Source organism: Tachyglossus aculeatus, chromosome 5 (assembly GCF_015852505.1).
Source record: "Tachyglossus aculeatus isolate mTacAcu1 chromosome 5, mTacAcu1.pri, whole genome shotgun sequence".
NCBI classification, from domain to species: domain Eukaryota; kingdom Metazoa; phylum Chordata; class Mammalia; order Monotremata; family Tachyglossidae; genus Tachyglossus; species Tachyglossus aculeatus.
Genome location: NC_052070.1, coordinates 27,088,862 through 27,112,272, shown reverse-complemented (window position 1 = coordinate 27,112,272; position 23,411 = coordinate 27,088,862). Strand labels below are relative to the sequence as shown.

At 42.9% G+C, this 23,411-nt stretch overlaps 1 non-coding gene across 1 annotated transcript; it reads right to left on the bottom strand.

The window, feature by feature from the left end:
- Positions 1-23,007: 23,007 nt before the first annotated feature.
- On the bottom strand, positions 23,008-23,146 carry LOC119929208. Its single transcript, XR_005451344.1, has one exon. It is a non-coding gene; the product is annotated as a small nucleolar RNA SNORA7 (small nucleolar RNA).
- Between the last annotated feature and the right edge of the window lie 265 nt (positions 23,147-23,411).

Here is a 23,411-nt window from a genome sequence, read left to right as displayed (position 1 = left end):
TTGAGTCTAAGGGAATCATATTTTACTGCATGCCATCTTGGAGCAGCTGTAAGGAAGACTGATTGGCTTCAAGTATAAAGCATTTAAATTTACTTTCCCTGGGATCACTGGATGAATGCAGCGAAGTTCTTGTTCGTAAAGCTGGTTTTCTGAGCCCCAGTTCATAAAATGAGTCATTTTCAAATTGGACAGCCACATTCCGTGAATTGTTTAGATGATGAAATTTTGCTGAGTCAGAAAATGTATTAATGTATAAATTGGACCTTTAAAGTGCTAGGCATTTAGTGAGGAAAATTAGTAGGATCTTCATTAATTTCTCATTTCAGGACGTACTTTTGCTCATTGTTTTTTGCAAAATCAAGAGACTTTTCCTACCACTTTGCAAAATCACTGTAAGGGTGATTTAACTGTCACATCGTTTTAGCCACAATAGCTGTATGTGTGACATACTTGAACCAAGAAAACAGTTCTAAATAATTCTGAAAAGTACAAATGGCCACCAACATAATTAAATATAAAATAATAAACAGGGATTGAAAAGTGATTACTACAAACTGCCTTTTTTCCCCTCATTCAGTCATTTTAGAAAGGATTTAGCATGAGGTCTGTTAATCTCTATGACAAGATGGTATTAATATTAATTCTCACACTGTTGATTGTTTTATCTCTCTCACTCCAAGTCTTTCATTGTCTTTGGCTTTCTTCCCCTCAGGCTCCCTCTATCTTCTCCTGTTGCCCTGCCTTTTTCTCCATCTAATCCTAAAGCCTTTATCCAGATTTGGGTAGCATACTTAAAACACAATTTACAATAGGTGTTTTTAATGATGACATCAACCATTAGGAAAAAAGCAATTATAATACATGCAATGAAATGGAATTCAGACATTATTTTCAATCAATCACCATTTGAATCAATTAGGACGAATGACATAGATTCTGTGTCAGCACCCAGAACTGGAATAAAGCTAAAATTTCCAGGAGGAAACTCCTACTTAATCCTTACTCCTTCCAGGTGTTGGAGACCATTTTCTGACTCATTCCTTTGTGTGAAGGATGTGTGAATGTGTGAATACACAGTTGTTTTGGTGAGGATCTTACCCGTATTCTCACTTCTAAGCTCATCTTTCCTTGTTCTGCTTCTGGTTAATCAATGGTATGAATGCTTTCTGAATTCAGGGAACTATACTAAACATGGAGGAGAGTGCAGTGCAATAGAATTGGTCGGCATGTTCCCTGCCCAGAGGGGGAGGCATATACAAAATAAATTACAGGGAGGGGAAGCATCAGAGAATAAGGATAGGTAATAATAATAATAATAATAATAATAATAATAATAATAATAATAATGGCATTTATTAAGTGCTTACTATGTGCGGAGCACTGTTCTAAGCAGTGGGGGGGATACAAGGTGATCAGGTTGTCCCACGTGGGGCTCACAGTCTTAATCCCCATTTTACAGATGAGGTAACTGAGGTATAAATAAATTAAGTGACTTGCTCCCAGTCACACAGCTGACAAGTGGCAGAGGCAGAATTAGAACCCACCACCTCTGAGTCCCATGCCTATGCTCTTTCCACTAAGCCACACTGCTAGCTCAGTGTGGAGGGGAAGGGAGTGGGGTGAGCATCAAATTCCTTAAGGTACAGACCCAAGTACATAGGTGATGCAGAAGGGAGGGCAAATAGCGGGGGAAAAGAGAGGTTAGTCAAGAATGGCTATTTTCATGGTATTTGTAAAGTGCTCACTTTGTGTCAAACATTGTTCTACAACTGAATTAGAAAAGCAGTATGGCTTGGTGGGTAGAGTACAGGTCTGGGACTCACAAGGACCTGGGTTCTAATCTCGGCCCCACCATTAGTCTGCTATGTGACCTTGGACAAGTCACTTAACTTCTCCATGCCTCAGTTATCTGTAAAAATGGGGATTAAGAGTGTGAGCCCCATGTGGGACAGGGACGGTGTCCTGCTTGATTAACTTAATAACAATAATTATGGTGTTTGTTAAGTGCTTACTATGTGCCAGACACTGTACTAAGTGCTGGGGTGGATATAAGCAATTAGGGTTGGACACGGTCCCTTGTCCCACGTGGGGCTCACAGTCTCAATCCCCATTTTACAGATGAGGGAACTGAGACCCAGAGAAGTGAAGTGATTTGCCCAAGGTCACACAGCATGCAAGTGGCAGAAAGATTGGCAGAGCTGGGATTAGAACCCAGGTCCTCTGACCCCTAACTAAACCCGTGCTCTTTCCACTAGGACACATTGCATCATTTGGAGGAAATATGATTTTACTAGAGCTTTAAAGATGGAGAGAGTGGCTGCAAGCCCATTATGGGCAGAAACTGTGTTTGCTATATTGTTCTATGGTACTCTCCCAAGCACTTGGTACAATGCTCTGCACATAGTAAGTGCTCAATAAATACCAATGATTGAATGATTGATTGAGAGTGGTGGTTTAGGGTGACTAGAAATCTGGTGTCCTTAAGTGGGAAGCAGCAGGGCCAGAAAAAGGGGTCAGGGGTTGAGGAGATGAGGAAAATCTGGGGAAAGAGCAGGAGAGAAGAGGAGAGGAGATGAGGAGAGGGGGGAAAAAAGGAAAGGAAGTGATATACTTTACCAAAGCAAAGTAGGAAAATTAGAAAAGGGAAGATGTGTGTTAGAATATGGAGATGAACCACTCTCTAGTGAAGAAAAGCAGTTTGGTTTGAAGGCAAGAGGTTTGATTGACAGATTAGTGCATCTGGTTGGCTGAAGTCTAATGTAGCAGGAGAAGAGGGAAGTTTAGTAATAGGGTATCAGATAGCAGAAGGCCTTCAAGGAAAAGTTTTCCTGTTGTATATTTTGCAAAATTGCTCCACATTGTTGATTTAATTCCATCCATATTCAGGGGTAGTTATTTAGTAGATCTTTTTGAAGTTCCATTAACAAAATATAAATCTATATATCTGAAGTGTGGCATTGCTTCCCTCTATCTTTTGAATCAATAAATACAACTAGTGAGAGAACTGATCTTTCTACAGAGAGCTACAAACACAGAGCAGAAGCAAGAAGAAAAGAGTCAATTTGGACAAAAGGGTAGTGCTAATTGCATTCCTTCGACTCTAGAGAAGAAAAATAACCAAGGAACATTTTCTAAGTGATCTAAACCATTTTGTCTCAAATAACTGGATGGAGATGTAATTTCCAAGTGCTCCCTAGTAAAACTAAATAGGATTTTTATCTTTAGTCAAGTCAAATACCTCATCAAGGAATCAGAAACAATCAACAGATTTAAAACAGTCCTCAAAATGGCTATTAATAAAAATGATCTGGCAAAAAGACTGCAGACTCTGAGGGCAGACATTATGTCTACTACTATATTGAACTCACAAGTGTTCAATACAGTGCTCTGAACAAAAGTTATGACCACGTATCGATAACAAAATCCAGAACTTATAGAACTCTCTTAATTCATACAGCCTTCTACTTTACAAGAGAAACCCGAAAATATATAGATGTAAACTTGTACTTCCCAAGCGCTTAGTACAGTGCTCTGCAAACAGTAAGGGCTCAATAAATGCGATTGAATGAATAAACAAGAATGGAGAGATGGAAATGTAGTTCTGTAGGGCCTCCAAAATATGATCAATCGTATTTATTGAGCACTTACTGTGTGCAGAGCACTGTACTAAGTGCTTGGGAAGTACAAGTGTACAAGTGATGATGTCACAGGTGCCATTTTCCAGAAGTACTACTAATAATAATAATTACGGTATTTGTTAAGCGCTTACCATGTGTCAAGCACTCTTCTAAGCGCTGGGGTAGATACGAGGTAGTCAGGCTGTCTACCTGGTTCACAGTCTTAATCCCCATTTTCCAGATGAGGTAACTGAGGCCCATAGAAGAGAAGTGACTCATCCAAGGTCACACAGCAGACAAGAAGCAGAGCTGGGATTAGAACTCATGATCTTCTGACTCCCTGTGATCTATCCACTATGCCATGCTGCTTATCAGATTTCATACAATCCTAGAACATTTTTCCAAGTGGGCTCTTGAACTTCTCACTCAAAGCCAAAGTGTTCCCCTCCTGGAACAGGGTGAAATCTGCCCTGCACATCCCTGATCTATTTGATTTAGCGGCTCCATGGGGGCTGCCCCTAGTTTGGTCTCATCGACACCCCTGACCGGAGGATATTTAAAAAGCCACAGCATGGGCCTGGGAGTTGGAGGACTTGGGTTCTAATCCCGGCTCTGCCAAATATTTGCCATGTGGCCTTTGGCAAATCACTTAACTTCTCTGTGCCTAAGTTCTCCTTTTCTCCCTCCTACTTAGACTCTGAGCCCCATAGGGAAAGGGACTGTGTCCAAACTAGTTCAGATATATCTACCCCAGTGTTTAGAAAAGTGTTCAACACATAATAGGCACTGAACAAATACCATAAAAAAATCCTGGTTCCTGTAAAGTCCTTCTTCAGTGTAGAAGCTTCCTCACAATGATAACTGTGGTATTCGTTAAGCACTTACTACATGCCAAACACTTTATTGTGCTGGGGTATATTCAAGGTGCCTGACACATAGTATGCACTTAACAAATACCGTAATTATAATTATTATTATAATCAGATTCAACACAGGTTTTGTCTCATTTGGGGCTTGCAAGGGAATGTGTTAATTTGATTAGGGACGATCAGGCATGGAGTTTACTAGAGCATTACTAGCTCTGGATTAAAGAGATTGCATTGTCCATTTTATTGACCCTCTACTTGGTTATAATGAACACACAAATAACAAGCTAAAGAGTAGGAGTAGATGATGAAGTTATTTAGTCAGATTTCTACTGGATCAGGCTGAAATCGGATTTGTTAAATCTAATAAGGAAGAGTTAATACTGAAGAAAGAATAAATCCACCTTCACGGGAATCCAGTCATTGATTCTAGAAAAAACTGCAAATATTTGCTATTAGGAATTTCTGCAGTGTCAGAAATTTCTGAGCAATCAGCATCCCACAACAAAAAAGCCCAGGTAGAGGACTGTCAGCCAAGAATAACTTCCAGGAAGATCCGCAGGAGTATCAGGAAGATCCACTCAGTTGTGGGAATTCACTAGATGGCCAATAGAGTGGGGGGGCATCCATACCAACACCTTCCCTCTACCTTTCCTCATCTCCTTTCCCCAAACCGAGTTTTTATTGTTGCCACTCATCCTCCTTCTCTCTTTCTGATCTTCCTTGTTTCTCTCCTTCTCTCCTTTCTCCCTTCCCTCCCTCCCTCCCTTTTCTTCTTCCTCTATCCCTCTTCTCCACTATCCGTACCTTCTTCTTTCGTTTCTTCCTTCTCTTCTTAACTCCTTCCCTTCCCCCCCTTCCTCCCTCTTTTTCTTCTTCTGTCCCCCTTCCTCCTTCCTTTTTTCTTCCCTATCTTCCTTTTCTCCTCCCCTCCCTCTCTTGTTCCCTTCCTCTCTCCCTTTCTCCCTTTCTCCATTTCCTTCTTCCTCTAGCTAGTTCAGCAAATAAAACCCCAGAGTGTATTTTGTGTGACCTCACTATATATCCCTTGAGCCTTGACATGACACTTTTCAGTATTGGGTTTTCGTGATGTGATCACTACCCTTCACTGCATTTTTTTTTCTTTCTTTGGTATTATATCTCAGGGCTAGTCTGTAGAGGAGAGCAATATTTCTCTTTTAAAATGGGTTTAGTCAACTTAGAACTGAAGAAAAAGGAACAATAAATTGTCAACTGCTAGAGTTTCAAAGAAACAGAAATTATTGCCGAGTAGTGCACCTTCTTTCACATGATTTATGATGCAGCTAGGAGTTAGGGAAACACTGAATGGACTGCACCTTAATGATCAAAAAAAGTTTAGCCAGAAGAGTTGTTAACAGTTCAGTGCATTCCTGCAGCTAATACTATTCATCTACACCCACTCCCTCGGAAAACTCATTCATTTCCATGGCTTCAGCTACCAACTGTATGGGGATGATTCCCAAATCTATATTTCCAGTCCTGATCTCTCTCCCTCTCTGCAGTCTTGTATTTGCTCCTCTCTTCAGGACATCTCTATTTGGATATCCTACCAACACCTCAGATTTAACATGTCCAAAAAACAAAACTACAAAAAACCAAGAAAACAAAATAAACTTCTCATCTTCAGAGCCAAACTCTGTCCTTCCTGCTACTTTTCCCGTCATTATAGACAGCACCACCATCCTCCCTGTCTCACAAGCCTGTAACCTCAGAATTATCCTCATCCACTCATTCATTCATTCAATCATATTCATTGAGCACTCACTGTGTGCAGAGCACTGTACTAAGTGCTTGGAAAGTACAAGTCAGCAACATATAGAGACGGTCCCTACCCAACAACAGGCTCACAGTCTAGAAGGGGGAGACAGTCAAAAAAACAAAACATGTAGACAGGTGTCAAAATAGTCAGAACAAATAGAATCGAAGCGCTATGCACATCATTAACAAAATAAATAGAATAGTAAATATGTACAAGTAAAATAAATAGAGTAATAAATCTGTACAAATATATATATGCAAGTGTTGTGCGGAGGGGAAGGAGGTAGGGCGGGGGGAAGGGGAGGAGGAAAGGAAAAGGGGGGCTCAGTCAGAGAGGGCCTTCTGGAGGAGGTGAGCTCTCAGTAGGGCTTTGAAAGGAGGAAGAGAGCTAGCTTGGCTGATGTGCCGAGGGAGGGCATTCCATGCAAGGGGAAGAACATGGGCCAGGGGTCAATGTGGGGACAGGCGAGAATGAGGCATTCATTCATTCAGTCGTATTTATTGAGCGCTTACTGTGTGCAGAGCACTGTACTAAGTGCTTGGGAAGCACAAGTCGGCAACATATAGAGATGGTCCCTACCCAACAGTGGGCTCACAGTCTAGAAGAGGGAGTCAGGGAACAAAACCAAACATGTTAACAAAATAAAATAAATAGAATAAATATGTACAAATAAAATAAATAAATAGAGTAATAAATGTGTACAAACATATATACATATATACAGGTGCTGTGGGGAGGGGAAGGAGGTAAGGCGGTGGGGAGGGGGAGGAGGGGGAGAGGAAGGAGGGAAAGTCCTTGAATCATTCCTGCCACAGCTCCTGTATACTAATAATTATAATCAGGCAGCACACACCAGTCAGTCAATCTTATTTAGTGAGCACTTACTGAGTGCAGAGCACTGTACTTGGCACTTGGGAGAGTAAAATATAACAATATAACAGACACATTCCCTCCCCATAGTGAGCTCGCAGTCTAAAGATGATTACACAGATGATTACAAAATGTTCCTCAAATCAGCAAAGCACTAGCTCTAGATAGATGATTCCACTCAAGAAAACTGAGATTATGTTCTAACCTGCAACCCTCTACACAGCCAGCTATTTCAATCAACAATAACACGGCTGAAAACCCTCACAGAATAAAGCAACAAACAGCCCGTTTGGCTAAGGTAGACACAAAGATCACACTTTTTCCGTGTGGAAGATGTAAAGAGACTGGATGACAGGAAATTCAGTAGCAGAGTCAGGTCTGTGGAAGTGAGAGAAGACATGTTCCCATGGCCCTGGGACTGTTAAGGTGGAACACACTGTCAAATTAGGCAAATAGGCAGTAAAATGAATCAAGAAGTTTAGTTTGCTCTTCGGGAGGCTGACAGAGTGTGACATCAACATGATATCAAGATTCAGGAAAAACCAAAGGCTTAAGGGGTAATTATACTTCTTTCTGGAGAAGAGACAAGCACCTGGCACATATGCCACATCTGACCTTTGATGTACTTCTACCAATGACAACTACATGCAATAACATCTAATAATCGCATGAGATGATTGACGGTAAGGGCCCAACCAAATCAAATCTTCGATGGGTGGGCTGATAAGGAGAACAGACATTAGGCGGAGATCCCAAACAACTGCTCTGTGATGAGCTGAAATGGGACAATCATAAACAGGGTGATCATGAAGCAAAGTGACAGAGTAGTGGATAGAAGTGGAAGATAATAATAATAATAATGGCATTTATAAAGCACTTACTATGTGCAAAGCACTGTTCTAAGCGCTGGGGAGGTTACAGGGTGATCAGGTTGTCCCACGGGGGGCTCACAGTCTTAATCCCCATTTTACAGGTGAGGTAACAGGCATAGAGAAGTGAAGTGACTTGCCCAAAGTCACACAGGTGACAGGTGTCAGAGCTGGGATTTGAACCCATGACCTCTGATTCCAAAGCCCATGCTCTTTCCTCTGAGCCATGCTGGGTAGATAGCCAAAGCCAAATAGGTCTGGAATATGTCAGTGAAGAATAGGTGTCATTCTTGGAGAAGAGGCTTCAGCAAGATTGTGCTAACCATAGAGGGGAATGAAACCCTGCCAGGGACTCTGAAATTACGGGCATGGATATAGATGCAGTAGGGAAAAGGCAGGGTGAATATCAAGTGTTTAAAGGGTACAAATCCAAGTGCAAGGGTGATGTAGAAGGGATAGAGAGTAGGGGAAATGAGGGTTTAGTGGGGGAAGGGATTTTGGAGGAGGTGTGATTTTAATAAGGCTTTGAAGGTAGGGTGAGTGGCGGTCTGTCAGATATGAAGGGGTAGGGAGTTCTAGGCCAGAGGCAAAATGTGATTGAGGCTTATGAGATAGATGAGACTGGGGTGCAGTGAGTTAGTTGGCGTTAGAGGAGCAAAGTGAATGTACTGAGTTGTAGTGGAAAAATCAGCGAGACAAGATAGGAGGGAGCAAAGTGATTGTTGGCCTTAGCAGCTACACTTATACATATAGATAAAAATCATTCGGCCAGGCACAGTGAGGAGGCACAGTGAGTGAGGAGATTAGTGACAGAGGAGTAGAGAGTGTGGGCTGGGCTGTAGAAAGAGAGAAGAGAGGTGAGGTAGGAGGGGCCGAGTTGATGGAGAGCCTTGAACCTGAGAGTGAGGAGTTTTTTCTTGATTCGTAGGTTGACAGGCAGCCACTGGAGATTTTTGAGGAGGGCAGTAACATGCCCAGAGCATTTCTGCACAAAGATGATCCGTGCAGCAGAGTGAAGTATAGACTGAAGTGGGGAGAGACAGGAGGATGGGAGATCAGAGAGGAGGTTTATGCAGTAATCCAGTCAGGATAGGATGAGAGATTGAACTTCGACTCATTTCTCTCATTCAACTCATATATTCATTGTCACCAAATTCTGTCTTTTCATCCTTCACAGCATCATTAGACTCCACCCTTTCCTCTGCAAACTGCTACTATCTTAATCCAAATGCTTATCTTATCCTGCCTTGATTACTGCATCAGCCTCCTTGCTGACCTCCCTGCCTCCTGTATCTCCTCGCTTATAATTCACTCTTCTGCCCAGATCATTTTTCTACAAAATGGTTCAGTCCATATTTCCCTACTCTTCAAGCACCTCCAGGAGTAGCCCATCTACCTCGGCATCAAACGGAAATTCCTTACCAGGGCATTTGAGCATTCAATCACCTTGCTCCCTTGTACTTTACTTCTCTGATTTCCTCTACAACCCAGCCCACAAAATTTTCTCTTTTAAAGCCAACCTACTCACTGCACCTTAATCTTGTCTAACTCATCACGGACAGCTCCCCCATGTCCTGCCTCTGGCCTGGAATGCCCCTCCCTCTTCATCTCTGACTGACAGACAATAACCCTGCCTTCATAGCTTTATTAAAGGCACATCTCCTCCAAGAGGCCTTCCCTGACTAAGCCCTAATTTCCTCTTCTCCCACACCCTTCTGAATCACCCTTGCACTTGGATTAACACTCTTTATTCACTCCTCCCTCAGTCCCACAGCACTTATGTATGTACCCATAATTTATTTATATCAATATCTGTCTCTCCCTCTAGACTATAAGCTCCTCGTGGGTCAGGGGTGCATTTACAAACTCTGTCGTATTGTACTTTCACAAGTGCTTAGTAGTGTTCTGCTCATAGTAAGTGCTCAATAAATATGTTTGATTGATTTATATTCCTATAATTTCTTTTTCTTGGATGCCACACTAATGTTGACAGATGTTTTCCAACTATTTCCTTCTGAAATAAAGTAGCAAAATTAATTCATATGGGAAAAATCAAGTGCAATACATGAACTCAGCTCAGTAGAAGCTGCCAGCTGAAAGCTCTAATGCTGTTTCAAAATGATAATTCATTTGCTATTAGAATCATGAAATCCATGCTATGCAGTACTTGCAATATTACCAGGCTACAGACAATAACTCTGCTGTGAGCCTGTTGTTGGGTAGGGACCGTCTCTATATGTTGCTGACTTGTACTTCCCAAGTGCTTAGTATAATGCTCTGCACACAGTAAGCACTCAATAAATATGATTGAATGAATGAATGCATGAATGAGGAAAACAGAATGAAATTTTCTGTTTCTGATGCTAGACAAGTACCAGTCCGAAACGTCCGATTCTATCTGGCACCTATGATAACTCGGATGAGGAGGAGCTCAGGATGATGGGACCCGAGCAAAGGGAAGGAAGGAGGAGAGATACAGGAGGATGCTGAGAGAGAAACTGATGTGGATGTACCCCTGTACGGGTTATCTAGTGGATGACCATAACCAATTCTCCATGGATCACCGTCATTACCAATGGTATTTATTGAGGGTTTGCTCTGTGCAGAGCACTGAACTAAGCACTTGGGTGGACATAATCAATCAATCATATTTATTGAGCTCTTACTGTGGGCAGAGCACTGTAGTAAGAACTTTGGAGAGTACAATATTGCAGTGTAACAAGGTTGGTAGACAGATTTCCTGCCCACAACAAGTTTACAATCTAGAGGGATATAATCAATTGTTGATTCCTAAAATATATGACAGTTTGCCTAAATGTGTATACTCAAGGAAATTCAGATGGAAATACAGACCATTTCATTGGTTTTTTGGTTGTGTGATCAATGTCAACCATGTTGAATGAGTTCAGTAAATGCTAATGAACTACAGTGATGGTCTCAGATTACATATGGCAAAACTCTGAAGCTTAAATAAAATGTATTAAATAACGTTTATTGATCTGACTCAAAAATGTCTATCTTCTGTTGGAGAAGGAACATGTGACAAATAGTTTCCAGAGTAATTTAGCCCTGAAGACTGTCAGTGTGGGATTCTGCCGCACAGACAGGATAGGTACTCAGCATTCCCTGGGGCAAACTAATTTTAGGGCTTAAATTATTAATAATAATAATAATGGCATTTGTTAAGCACTTACTATGTGCAAAGCACTGTTCTAAGTTCTGGGGGGGTTACAAGGTAATCAGGTTGTCCCACATGGGGCTCACGGTCTTAATCCCCATTTTACAGATGAGGTAACTGAGGCCCAGAGATGTTAAGTGACTTGCCCAGAGTCACACAGCTGACAAGTGGCAGAGCCAGGAGTAGAACCCATGACCTCTGACTCCCAAGCTCAGGCTCTTTCCACTGAGTCACGCTGCTTCTCAGTGACCTATCAGGTTCTATAGGAAAAAAAAGAGTGGGGAGCAGATAGTAACAGCAGATTCTAGGGTCCTGTCCTTGTTCCACTTTCCACTGTCAGACTCATTTGTGCTTAGTGAGCCAGGATTCAAAATGGAGTCCCTTTAGAGTTCAGCATATTTCCAGGACCATTTTACAGAGAGACACAATGAGAGAATCAATCAATCAATCAATCATATTTATTGAGTGCTTACTGTGTGCAGAGCACAGTACTAAGCTCTTGGGAAGTACAAGTTGGCAACATATAGAAACAGTCCCTACCCAACAGTGGAAGAGAAGGAGGTAGGAGAGGAGGGAGCTATGTGTTGGCTGGTACCAGATATTCAGGCTTCAAGACACAAAGCCTTGTTTTTGTAGCTACATTAGAGACTTAAAGTCATTACACCCTCTATTTCAGGAGAATATTGTCTGTCCTTGGTCAGGAGTTGCTGGAGGAACACTGGACAAGGTATGACATGTTGCCAGGGTGCAAAAATAACTGGACATGAGCCACCCAGCATTCTTAAGTCACAGCAGGTATCATGAAGATCATCTGACTAAAGGGACAGAAGTACTCATATTTGTCAAATTATCCAAGACTGATCCTTTAAGAGCCAAGTCTACGAAGCAATTATCTCCTTTGTCAAGTCTATTAAGGATTGATTTTGGTATTTACAGGAAAGAGAGGGTGGGGAAGGAAGAAGAACCATGGTGCGGGTCCTGCCAATTAGAGAAGGGGGTGGAAGGAGCAGATCACAAATCAGTGTTTTAATTGGAGGACTCTGAACAACAATGATTTACCAGAAACCTCTCATTTGTGAGGGTGCTGTAGATGAGCCGGTGGCAAACCCACGGTGGACCTAGAATGATGACAATTGGCGGCAGCAACTTCAACTGTGAATCTCCCATGGGGAAGAGAGGGGGAAGGCAAAGTAGGTGGGAGAGATTAGGTGATGATGGTAGTGGTGGTGTGAGTGCCATGGGGTGGAAGAGAATGTTAGATTCTCTTTGTTGTTCTGAAGAATCTCTGAGCAGCCCAGAATGTTTACTAATGATCTAGCTTGCTGAATATCTTGCCTTATCCTAGTGTTCTATAGTTAAGGGTCTATTATTTGACCCTTTAAAAACCTTTTCATGTTTTTTGCACTGCCAACATTTGATGTTGTTATTATCGCACCAATTTCTCCCACCCTAACACTTTGTAATGGAGACAATAGAAAGAAAATGACTATTCTCCACAGTAGCGAGGATTGCTGATGTATGTGTTGTGAGAGATTTAAGAAGTATGATCTGCACAGCCATGGGTTGGAAATCTTGTTTCAGTACAAACTCCACCTGGAAGATCTCACCAGAAAAGTCTGTCAAGTATATCCTCAGGCTTTCCTTCTTGACAAGACAAGTCTTGGTGAGAGGTACCTTGGAGTTCTGGACAGTGAAATGGAAGATAAGGTGATGATTCAGTTTGGTTTCAACCGGGCACATAGTCCACCAGAATCATCAGGTCTGAGTCAGATTATCCCCTCCACGTGGAACAAATTAATGAGGTCATCTTTCAATCTCCTGCAAAAGTGTCTTAGATTTGGAGATGATTTCTGTTTGGTCTTTTAATCTCCAGGGAGCTATTACCCACCCCTAGTTCACCCATGGCCTTGGTCACGATGATCCCAAGCCCAAATGTTGAGAAAAATAATAATGATAATCATAATGGAGGTATTTGGTGAGCACTTACCATGTGCCAGACACTACATTAAGCACTGGTGTGGACACAAGGAAATTGGGTTGGACACAGTCCCTGTCCTACATAGGGCTCACAGTCTCAATTGCCATTTTACAGATGAGGTAACTGAGACCCAGAGAAGTGAAGTGATTTGCTTCACTTCTAGAGAAGCAGCATGGCTCAGTGGAAGGAGCATGGGCTTGGGAGTCAGAGGTCATGAGTTCTAATCCCGACTCTGCCACCTGTCAGCTGTGTGACTTTGGGCAAGTCACTTAGCTTCTCTGTGTCTCAGTTACCTCATCTGTAAAATGGAGATTAAGACTGTGAGCCCCATGTGGGACAACCTGATCATCTTGTATCTCCCCCAGCACTTAGAACAGTGCTTTGCACATAGTAAGCACTTAACAAATATCATCATTATTATTATTATTATTATTTGCCCAAAGGTCACACAGCAGACAATTGGCAAAACCAGGATTAGAATCCATGACCTTCCAACTCCCAGGACCACACTATATTCACTACATCATGCTGCTCCTCTAAAATGGTTTTGAAACAACCACAGTTTTCTCTCCCATGGGCTTTGGGATCTATGGTTGTGAGACTTAAATGTACCACAGAGACTTATCCAGCTTCCTGAACAGTTTCACTAGCTTCAATTATTGTTAGTCCGTCATTCAGTCAATCATATTTATTGGGCATTTACTGTGTGCAGAGCACTGTACTAAGTGCTTGGGAGAGTGCAATACAACAATAAGTAGACACATTCCCTGCCAACAATGAGGTTACAGTCACTTCCAAGCCAGACTCAACCTCAGTTGGCTGGCCAAGATAACCACGACTGCTTCCACGACAGGCTGGGACATTTTGCTCTGTGAAATGTTATTCAGGAGAAATCCTTCAAGATGATGTGATAAACGAGCAGTTTATAATGACTACCAATTGACTGGCTCCTAGTTTATATTGTTTGGTCACCCCATCTAACAAGCAGGAGGGCAGCACTGGAGAAGAGGGAGCTGGGACTTTTCATTAAGCTCCAGAGGAGGAAGGGACTCAGGTGGTGGAAGCAGACTGGGGTCGCCAGTGCACGTGGTTTCTTTTGAAACCAAAGTGTGTGTGTGTGTGTGTGTGTGTGTGTGTGTGTGTGTGTGTGTGAGAAGCTGGAGCTGACCCCCAAATAGAGGGGACCCCATCCTGGGCCACCGCAGCTGGAGGTCTCCCAGCTTCTCAGGACAGTTTTTGCCATCCAAGATCTGTCTCACCACTCATCAGCTCAGAGTGGGGAAAGCAATAAAGCAGCTGCAGCTTCTCACCAGACCTTGGATCTTCTGACCCCAACCCTGAGGCGGGAGCAGAGAAAATGAAAAGCCTTGAGTTTTATTTTTCTTTTTATTTTAAAACCTGACCCAAAATAATCCCCCTGGTCCAGCAGTCATCCAGAGCAGAGGCAACCTCTGGGCACATGAACGAGGGGACTATTGCAGCCACTGCCCAGCCCAGCAGGGCTTGCTTGGTGGGAGGGCATCAGGCCGGTATCAAATTAGGTCTTTTGACTGGCAGAGAGGTGGTGCCAGTTTGCATTGTAAATCCAACCTCTTCTATGGATTGGATAAGACACCCAGACATTTTCATTAATCAAACACCTCTGATCCAAAGTACACTACCAATCAATCAAATGCCTCTTATGAAATTCGCACCCCCGTGGTGCACCCCCATCAGAGAGTTCCTGGAACCTGGGAAGTTTACAAGCCTTGAAGCAATGCTCTCAGCAACTCCACTACTCTGACTGAGCCGAACAATAATAGGGACAACATGCAGAGAGGAAAAAAACACAATTTTAAATATACAGCAAAACTCAGTTTTGAAAAAAAAGGTAGCAAAGGACTTTTTGTGGAGCCAAGAGCTCTAGTGGAATATGCCTGGGCCTAAATTCAATTTCTAGTCCCAGCCCTGCCACTGGCCTGTTGTATGATCTCCAGCCAATAAATTCAACTCTCTGTGCTGCAATTTCCTCATTTATAATAAGGTTATAAACTACTTGCTCTCCCTACTTCTTAGAATTTGAGTCCTACCATTCCTAACCAAACTATATGAGCAAGTTGTTTACACCCGCTGCCTCCATTTCCTCTCCTTCAATTCTTCGTCCCCTGACTCCATGGAAACAGCCCTCTCCAAGGTCATCAGTGGAATTCTTCTTGCAAAATCCAATGGCCTCTATTTTTTGCTAATCCTTCTTGATTCTTCAGGCTTCCTTTGAAATTGCAGACCACCCCCTTCTTGTGGAAACAGTACCTAAGTTGACTTTACTGTCACTGTCCTCTTCTATTTCTCCTCCTCTCCGGCTGCTCCTATCTTTCTTTCACAGGCTCCTTCTCTTTCTCCCTAACTGTGGGAGTCCTTTATGACTCAGTTCTGGGTTCCCTTCTATTCTCCATATATTCCCTGAGGAGCTTGAATCCACCCCAGCACTTAGTATTTAATTCTTGGCACATAGAAAGTGCTTAACAAATACTACAGTTATCATTATTACCCACTCCCTTGGATAACTAATTCACTCCCACAGTTTCAACTACTTCCTCTAGCCAGATAATTCCTAAATCTACCTCTCGGGACCTGACCGCTCTCCTCTGCCATCTCAAATTTTCTCCTGCCTAGAGTAAATCTCTAATTGGATAATAATAATGATGATGGTATTTGTAAGTGCTTACTATGTGCCAAGCACTGTTCTAAGCACTGAGGTAGATACAAGGTAATGAGATTGTCCCATGTGGGACTCACAGTCTTCATCCCCATTTTACAGATGAGGTAACTGAGGCTCTGAGGCTCAGAGAAGTTAATTGGCTTGCCTAAAGTCATACAGCTGACTAGTGGCAGGGCCAGAATTAGAGCCCACGACCTCTGACTCCCAAGCCCGTGTTCTTTCCACTGAGCCACGCTGATGTCCCACCAATACTTCAAACTTACAACCTGTTCAAACTCTTCATCATCCCCTGCAAACCCTGTCCTCCCAACAACTTTCTCATTAATGTTGACAACACCAAAATTCTCACTGATAGACTAACCTGTTACCTTAGCATAATATTTGACCCATATATCTCATTCAACCCACATATTCAGTCTGTCACAAATTCCCGTCAGTTCTACCTTTACAACATCCCTAGAATCTACCATGCTTGTTCAAGCACTAGTCATAGCCCACCTCCCACCTCGAAGAAAGCATCAGCGTCCTCACTGAAATCCCTTTCTCCCATCTTTTTCCCCATTCATTGATGCCTTATGCTGCTGGTGTCATTTTTCTAAAAAAAAAAGTTCACTCCATTACTCTCCTCTCCTCAAAATCCTCTGATGGTTCCCCACACCACCTGCATCAAACCAAATCTCATTATCACTGATCTTAAGGCATTCAATCAGCTCTCCTTTTTACCTAGACTCTCTAAGCTCTTATTACAACCCAGTCTGCAAATTTTGCTCCTCTAACACCAACTTCCTTACTTACAACTTCCCATCTGTCTCAGCACTGATTCCTTTCCCGTGTCCACCCACCGGCCTGGAACAGGCTCCCCCTTCATAACCAACATTCCACCATTCTTCCCATTTTCACAACCCTCCTTACAAGCCTTGAAGCAATGCTCTCAGCAACTCCACTACTCTGACTGAGCCAAACAATAATAGGGACAACATACGGAGAGGAAAAAAACACAAATTTAAATAATTCTACCACTCTTCCCATTTTCACAACCCTCCTAAAATGACATCTCCTCTAAGATGTTTTCCCAGACTAACCCTTTATTTCCCCACTCAATTCACCCTTCCTTTCACATCACCTATGCACTTGGCCCGGCACCCCTTAAGCACGCTTTGATATTCACTCCATCCCCAGTTCTGTAGCACTGATATATATTCCCTTACACTTTGTCTTTTTCCCCTATCTTGGATTTATTTTAATGTCTGTCTCCCCTTACTAGACTGTAAGCTCCTTGTGGACAGGAATCACATCTACCAACTCTATTGTATTGTACCCTAACAAGCTATCTTAATGCCATGTTCTCAGTAAATACCACCGATTGATTGATTGACATGTTTGATCTAATTTTCTTCTGACTACACAGTGCTTAATGAATTCCAATAATATTACTACTATTATTACCATTAGCATTACTCTTAGACCCAACCTGGCATGTGGTTTGCTCTCTTTGGGCAAAGACATCAGGATCTTGGTAATGGAAAGAGGCAAAATGAAAAACTCTGAGAGGTGCCTCATATTCAAATACATCTGTATGACTGTCTTTACATGCACAGAAGGTGAGTTGGATTATTGATGGAGTAGTCATTGTTGCCACGTAGGCATGAGGGTGCAGGATTTTATCCACAAAAGTGTACTTAACACAGACTAAAAGAGAGAGATAATTCTTCTGATCAGGTCACTGCCTGTGGCTCTGCCCCTGAGTGATGATCTTTGCTTTTTCTGAAACTAAATTGAACTACTCTGAAGTCACAAGTGTTATGAGTTCTTGCTTTACGTCTGAGCACAAATTTTGCATTTAGGAATTTTCTGGTCCGATCTACATAGTTCAGCAGTAGGAATACATTGGAAATAGAGAGAGCATTTTGAATAATAAATTGGAAAAAAAGATGTGGCTCTAAGCCACAGTTCATGAAATCCACCTGGTCTGAGGCAGGCTGGCTGAGACACTGCTGAGTTTCAGAGCCATGAGGTTAGAGAGAACAGGGGATGGTCTGAATTACAAACAGTTTATTACTCCATGGTAATAGCTGATGACTGTCCTTGCATACCTAATCCTGGTCACTTTAATAGTGGGGTAAGAAACCAAGCGCGGTATCAAGCTTCCTTAGAAACACACAACCCCCGTGGACCATAGCAATTAATCTCAGGGAAGAAAATGTTCCATAGCTCTGACTTTGTTTCAGCAGCGGAAACATTGTCTCCTCCTTTTCTGTGTAAATAAATCAGCATTGAGTGCCAGTAGTTTCCTGATTTGAACTCTCCCAGATGAGATGGTGAGCCCATTGGTCGGTAGGAATTGTCTCTATCTATTGCTGAACTATACTTTCCAAGTGCTTAGTACAGTGCTCTGCACACAGTAAGCGCTCAATAAATAATAATAATAATAATAATGACATTTATTAAGCTCTTACTATGTGCAAAGCACTGTTCTAAGCACTGGGGAGGTTACAAAGTGATCAGGTTGTCCCACGGGGGGCTCACAGTCTTACTCCCCATTTTACAGATGAGGTGACTGAGGCACGGAGAAGTTAAGTGGCTTGATTGAATGAATGAATGAATGAATTATCCACTGGGGAATGAATCAAAGAGCCAGCAAGCATTTTCCATGTGGACCTCATGGACTTATCCTAGTTGACTGATTTGCTGGACTATATGCTCATCCCCTAGACTGAAAGCTTGTTATCGGCTGGGAATGTGTCTGCTTATTGTTGCATTGTACTCTCCCCAGTGCTTAGCACAGTGCTCTGTACTCAGTAAGCACTAAACAAATGCAATTGAATGAATGTAGAGTGCCCTTCCCAGCCAGGGATATTATAAATTATTTTTACCACACAGCACCTCATCAAGAATGGAGTGGGACACTCAACCCAATGTGTCCTAAGAGCTGGATGCATGTGCGAATGCGAGATCACCTTTTCATGGTGCATCTCTTTATTTGTCCCAGACATCAGCCACGATATTGTGAGGCACAGTTATTCAGCTCCATTCCACCCCTGCTGGCTTGGCCCCTTGACATCTGAAGAAGGTAGCAGCATGGTGAGGAAAAGAGCAGAATGAAGCTTCAGGAAGCAGCATGGTCTACTGAAAAGAGCACAGGTTTGGGAGTGAGAGGATGTGGGTTCTAATCCCGGCTCTGCCATATGTCTGTTGTGTGACCTTGGGCAATCCGCTTCACTTCTCTTTACCTTAGTTACCTCATCCGTTAGGGGTTAAGACTGTGAGCCCCATGTGGGTCAGGGATTGTGTCCAACATGATTACCTTGTATCTACCCCAGTGCTTATAACAGTGCTTGGCACATAGTAAGTGCTTAACAAATACCACAATTATTATTATTCAGTGTGGCATGTCTCCTCAGCTTTTCCCCACCTCAGTGAGTGAACTCATCAAAAGGCTTTGAGTTGCTTTGGTCACGTCTCTGCAGTTGGCCTCACTGGGAACTGAGGCTGTGTCCCTGTGGTGGTGGTTTAGCCATCGCTAGGTCCATGAGGTTATTAGTCGCACAGTCATTAGTTGCCGAACAAGGTTCCTGTGAAAATGAAAAGCAGAGTGGAAAAAAAAAAACCTTTGAAAAGTAACAATTTTTTCAATTGTTCACTGCTTCTCAGAGGAAATCAGCCCATTTGCCATGTAAGAGGTCAAGACTGTCTCTCCACGCTCAGAATCAGAAGCTTTTCATTCAGCCTTATGTACCAGGGGAAAAGAAAATAGATTTCACTGCATGGCTCCTGGATTTAAGAAAGGAAGACTCAGGAGGAAGCCAAGAGCCTGAGGTATGATTTGGCTGAGGGAGAGGACAGACCAAATCCACGGGTCTGAAATAATTTGGGAATGTATTTTACTTTCATTGTCCCCTGGACACACACAACTTGCTGCCCATAGAAGGTTTTTGTGAATGTCAGGAAATTGTCTTTGCACCCAGTGGCCACTCAGTTTTTTAACTTCTCCATGTGGATCTGAAAGGAAACATATTGAGTTTGAAGCATCAGTAGATGTAGAATGTCTTTAGCATTATTTGGGGGGAAATCTTGTTCATTTAGTCACCCAGTTTGGGCATGGATTGATATTGACAGTTTGGGGGAAAATAAAAGCAAATGCCAGAAGTGTTGCAGAGGCAAATTCTAAACTAACTTTTGGCATTGTAATCTGTATCAGATTTAAAAAAAAATAAAGAAATATAATAGCCGATAATAACACAATGACATTAACTAGTCAAAAAGTTTCAGGAGTGGAAATCTGACAATGTCGTGGGCAGGGAATATGTCTATCAAATCTCTTGTACTCTTCCAAACACTTATTAGAGTGTCAATAATTACCATTGACATTGATGACATCAAAGAACATCCCAACCACCTGCAATGCAATAACTTAAAAGTTGAACCTGAAAATGTAATCAAATGCTGAATAAGTCACCAACCAACTCTGGCCCATAAAGATGCAATTCTTTAATGGCTGTGAGACCTGCCTTTATGAGCAGTTTCACCATAGCTCCATAGTCAACTGAACAGCAAGTCAGGATCACCAACAACAAGCCCTTTAATTCAGTTAGTTCAACGGGAATGAAGTAATGTCTATTGCAGTGTTGCCTCACTGGGCACAGCATGTGCAGATAGAAGCTGGCAGCAGGTTACTTAAGCAGCTCCTGCACAGAGAGCAAATAGAGGGTTTTCGTAGTGGGGAGGGCAGAACAAACATTTGAGCCTGTGATGGTCACTTCCCCTGGTACCCAAGAGAGGGGATAGGAAGCCAGGAGTGTTTCTCCATGGTTCTCCTTCCTTAGGGAAGTGGGAATACGCAGCTGAGCCAATCAGAAAAAAAAATGTTTGGGGAGAAAGTAGAGGGACCAGGTTGTGGAAGAACAAGAAGACCCTCAGCTGTCTTGAAGGTAAGAGGTAGTGAGCTGTGTACCTGAGAGAGTAGACTACATAGAAAGTGCACGTTGTGGACCCTGGACAGGGCCCAGGGAGGATTCAAGAGGATTCAGGATTGTGGTTAGTATACTCTGGAGGTTCAGAGTTGAGGGGAAAGGACTCTGAAGGACTGAATTGAAAGCCCTGTTACTGAATGATTTGGAGAAGGTGAGACTGGAACCAGGGATACCCTGAAAGAAGAAAGGGAAGACCTGAGGAATGTAACCCTTGACACACTGACAGGGAAGTGCATGGGTCTTCTGGGGGAGAAAGTATTAAATCTAGTCAGTGGTGGTTTGATCCATATTTGTTTTCATTTTTTACCTAGTTACGAAACTATTTTACATTGTTGAGATCTCAGAGCTTGGAGCCTGCCTGTGGTAGGGATTGAAGGAAAAATTCAGGGATACACGTGGCCGTGGCTGACAGCTGGGCCAAATTAAAAAAGATGCACCATGAGAAACTGCCGTTGTAGTCCCTCATACATCAAGCCTTTAGGATATATTATGCCTTTGACCCCCCACCACGCACTAGATTATAAGATCCTTAAGGGAAGGGATCATGACTACCAACTCTATTGTACTCTTCCAGGTGCTCAGTAAATAACATGGATTGATTGATCAATTTGACCTGAGGTATCAGTGTGGCCCAAAGAAAAGCCAGCCTCCTGTCTCTCCTAACTCCAGTCCATACTTCACTCTGCTGTCTGGATCATTTTTCAACAAAAATGTTCAGGCCATGTTTCCCCAATCCTCAAGAAACTCCAGTGGTTGCCCATCCACCTTCTCATCAAGCAAAAACCTCTCGCCATTGACTTCAAAGCAGTCAATCACCTTGCCCTCTCCTACCTCAACTCACTACTCCCCTACTACAGCTCAGCCCACACACACTCACTTTACTTCTCTAATGCTAACCTTCTCACTGTGCCTCAATCTTATCTATTTCTCCACCGACCCCTCACTCACATCGTGTCTCTGGCCTGGAACCCCCTCCCCCCTCATATCTGATAGTCAATCACTCTCCCCCTCTTCAGAGACTTATTGAAGGCCCGTCTCCTCCAAGAGGCCTTCCCTGACTAAGCCCTCATTTTCATTTCTCCCACTCCCTCTGCGTCACCCTGATTTGCTCCCTTTATTCATCCCCGCTCCCAGCTCCACAGCACTTATGTTCATATCTGTAATTTATTTATTTATATTAATGTCTGTCTCCTCCTCTAGATTGTAAGATCATTGTGCTCAGAGAATATATCTACTTAGTGTTATATTGTACTCTCCCAAGCGCTTAGTACAGTGCTCTGCATACAGTAAGCACTTAATAGATTCAATAGAATGAATGAATAAATGGAGTCAGAGGTGCTGGGTTCTTATCCCGGCTTTGCCACTTGCCTGCTGTGTGACCTTGGACAAGTCTCTTAACTTCTCTGTGCCTCAGTTTCTTCATCTGTAAAATGGGGATGTGGTACCTGATCACCCTCCAACTTAGAATGTGGGTTCCAAGTGGGACAGGGACTGTGTCTGACCTGATTAACTTGTGCTGAGATACAAGATAATCTGCATCTGCAGCTGCACATCTCTCCATCTGGACATAAAATGGTGTCTGACCTATAGTGAATGCTTAACAAATATCATAATCATTAATTATTACGATAACTTGCATGGTTACATTGTGTGTACCTTAACCTGTAATCTGTCCTGGTGGATTGGTAGTTGGAGAAAAAAATCCTTTAATAATCCAGGGATCCATGAGTCTGAAAGGTGAGGAGATCCAGAAGCCCCAGGGGGAGCAGGAAGGTTATAGTAGGTGTGTGTAGGGAGGAGGAGGGAGCAGGCCAAAAGTTACAGTTCTAGCACAGCCCTTACTCCTTGTCTTCTCTTATGCCATCGAGTCGTTTCGAACCCGTCGCGACACCACGGACACATCTCTCACCATCAATCGTATTTATTGAGCACTTACTATGTGCAGAGCACTGTACTAAGCGCTTGGGAAGTACAAATTGGCAAGATATAGAGACAGTCCCTACCCAACAGTCTCCCAGAACACCCCACTCTCCAGCTGCAATCGTTCTGGTAGTGTATCCATAGAGTTTTCTTGGTAAAAATACACAAGTGGTTTACGATTGCCACCTTCCACACAGTAAACTTGAGTCTCCACCCTCAACTCTCTCCTGTGCTGCTGCTGCCCAGAACGGGTGAGTTTTGGCTTGTAGCAGATTGAACTTCCACTCGCTAGCCACTGCCCAAGCTAGGAATGGAATTGGTAAGCCCCTGCTTGACTCTCCCTCCCATAGTCGAGACTGGTAGAGGACTGGAAACTCTCCAGGTGTGACCCTGAGAGGGTCCGCCTTATTGCTACTTGGGATCTTTGGCTAAATTTGTGGATTGGCAGCTCCACTCAAGACCAGGCAGCACCTCTGAGCTCTACAGAGGGCTTAGAATGAGGACAGTGATGATGTTGTTGATGATGATGTAAGCTCCTGGGAGGCAGGGACTGGGACTACCAAGCCTACTGTACTCTTCCAGGCACCTAATATAGTGCTCTGTAGACAGTAAGTGTTCATTAAATACCACTGACCAATTGATGATGGACTCTCCCCTTGAGAATG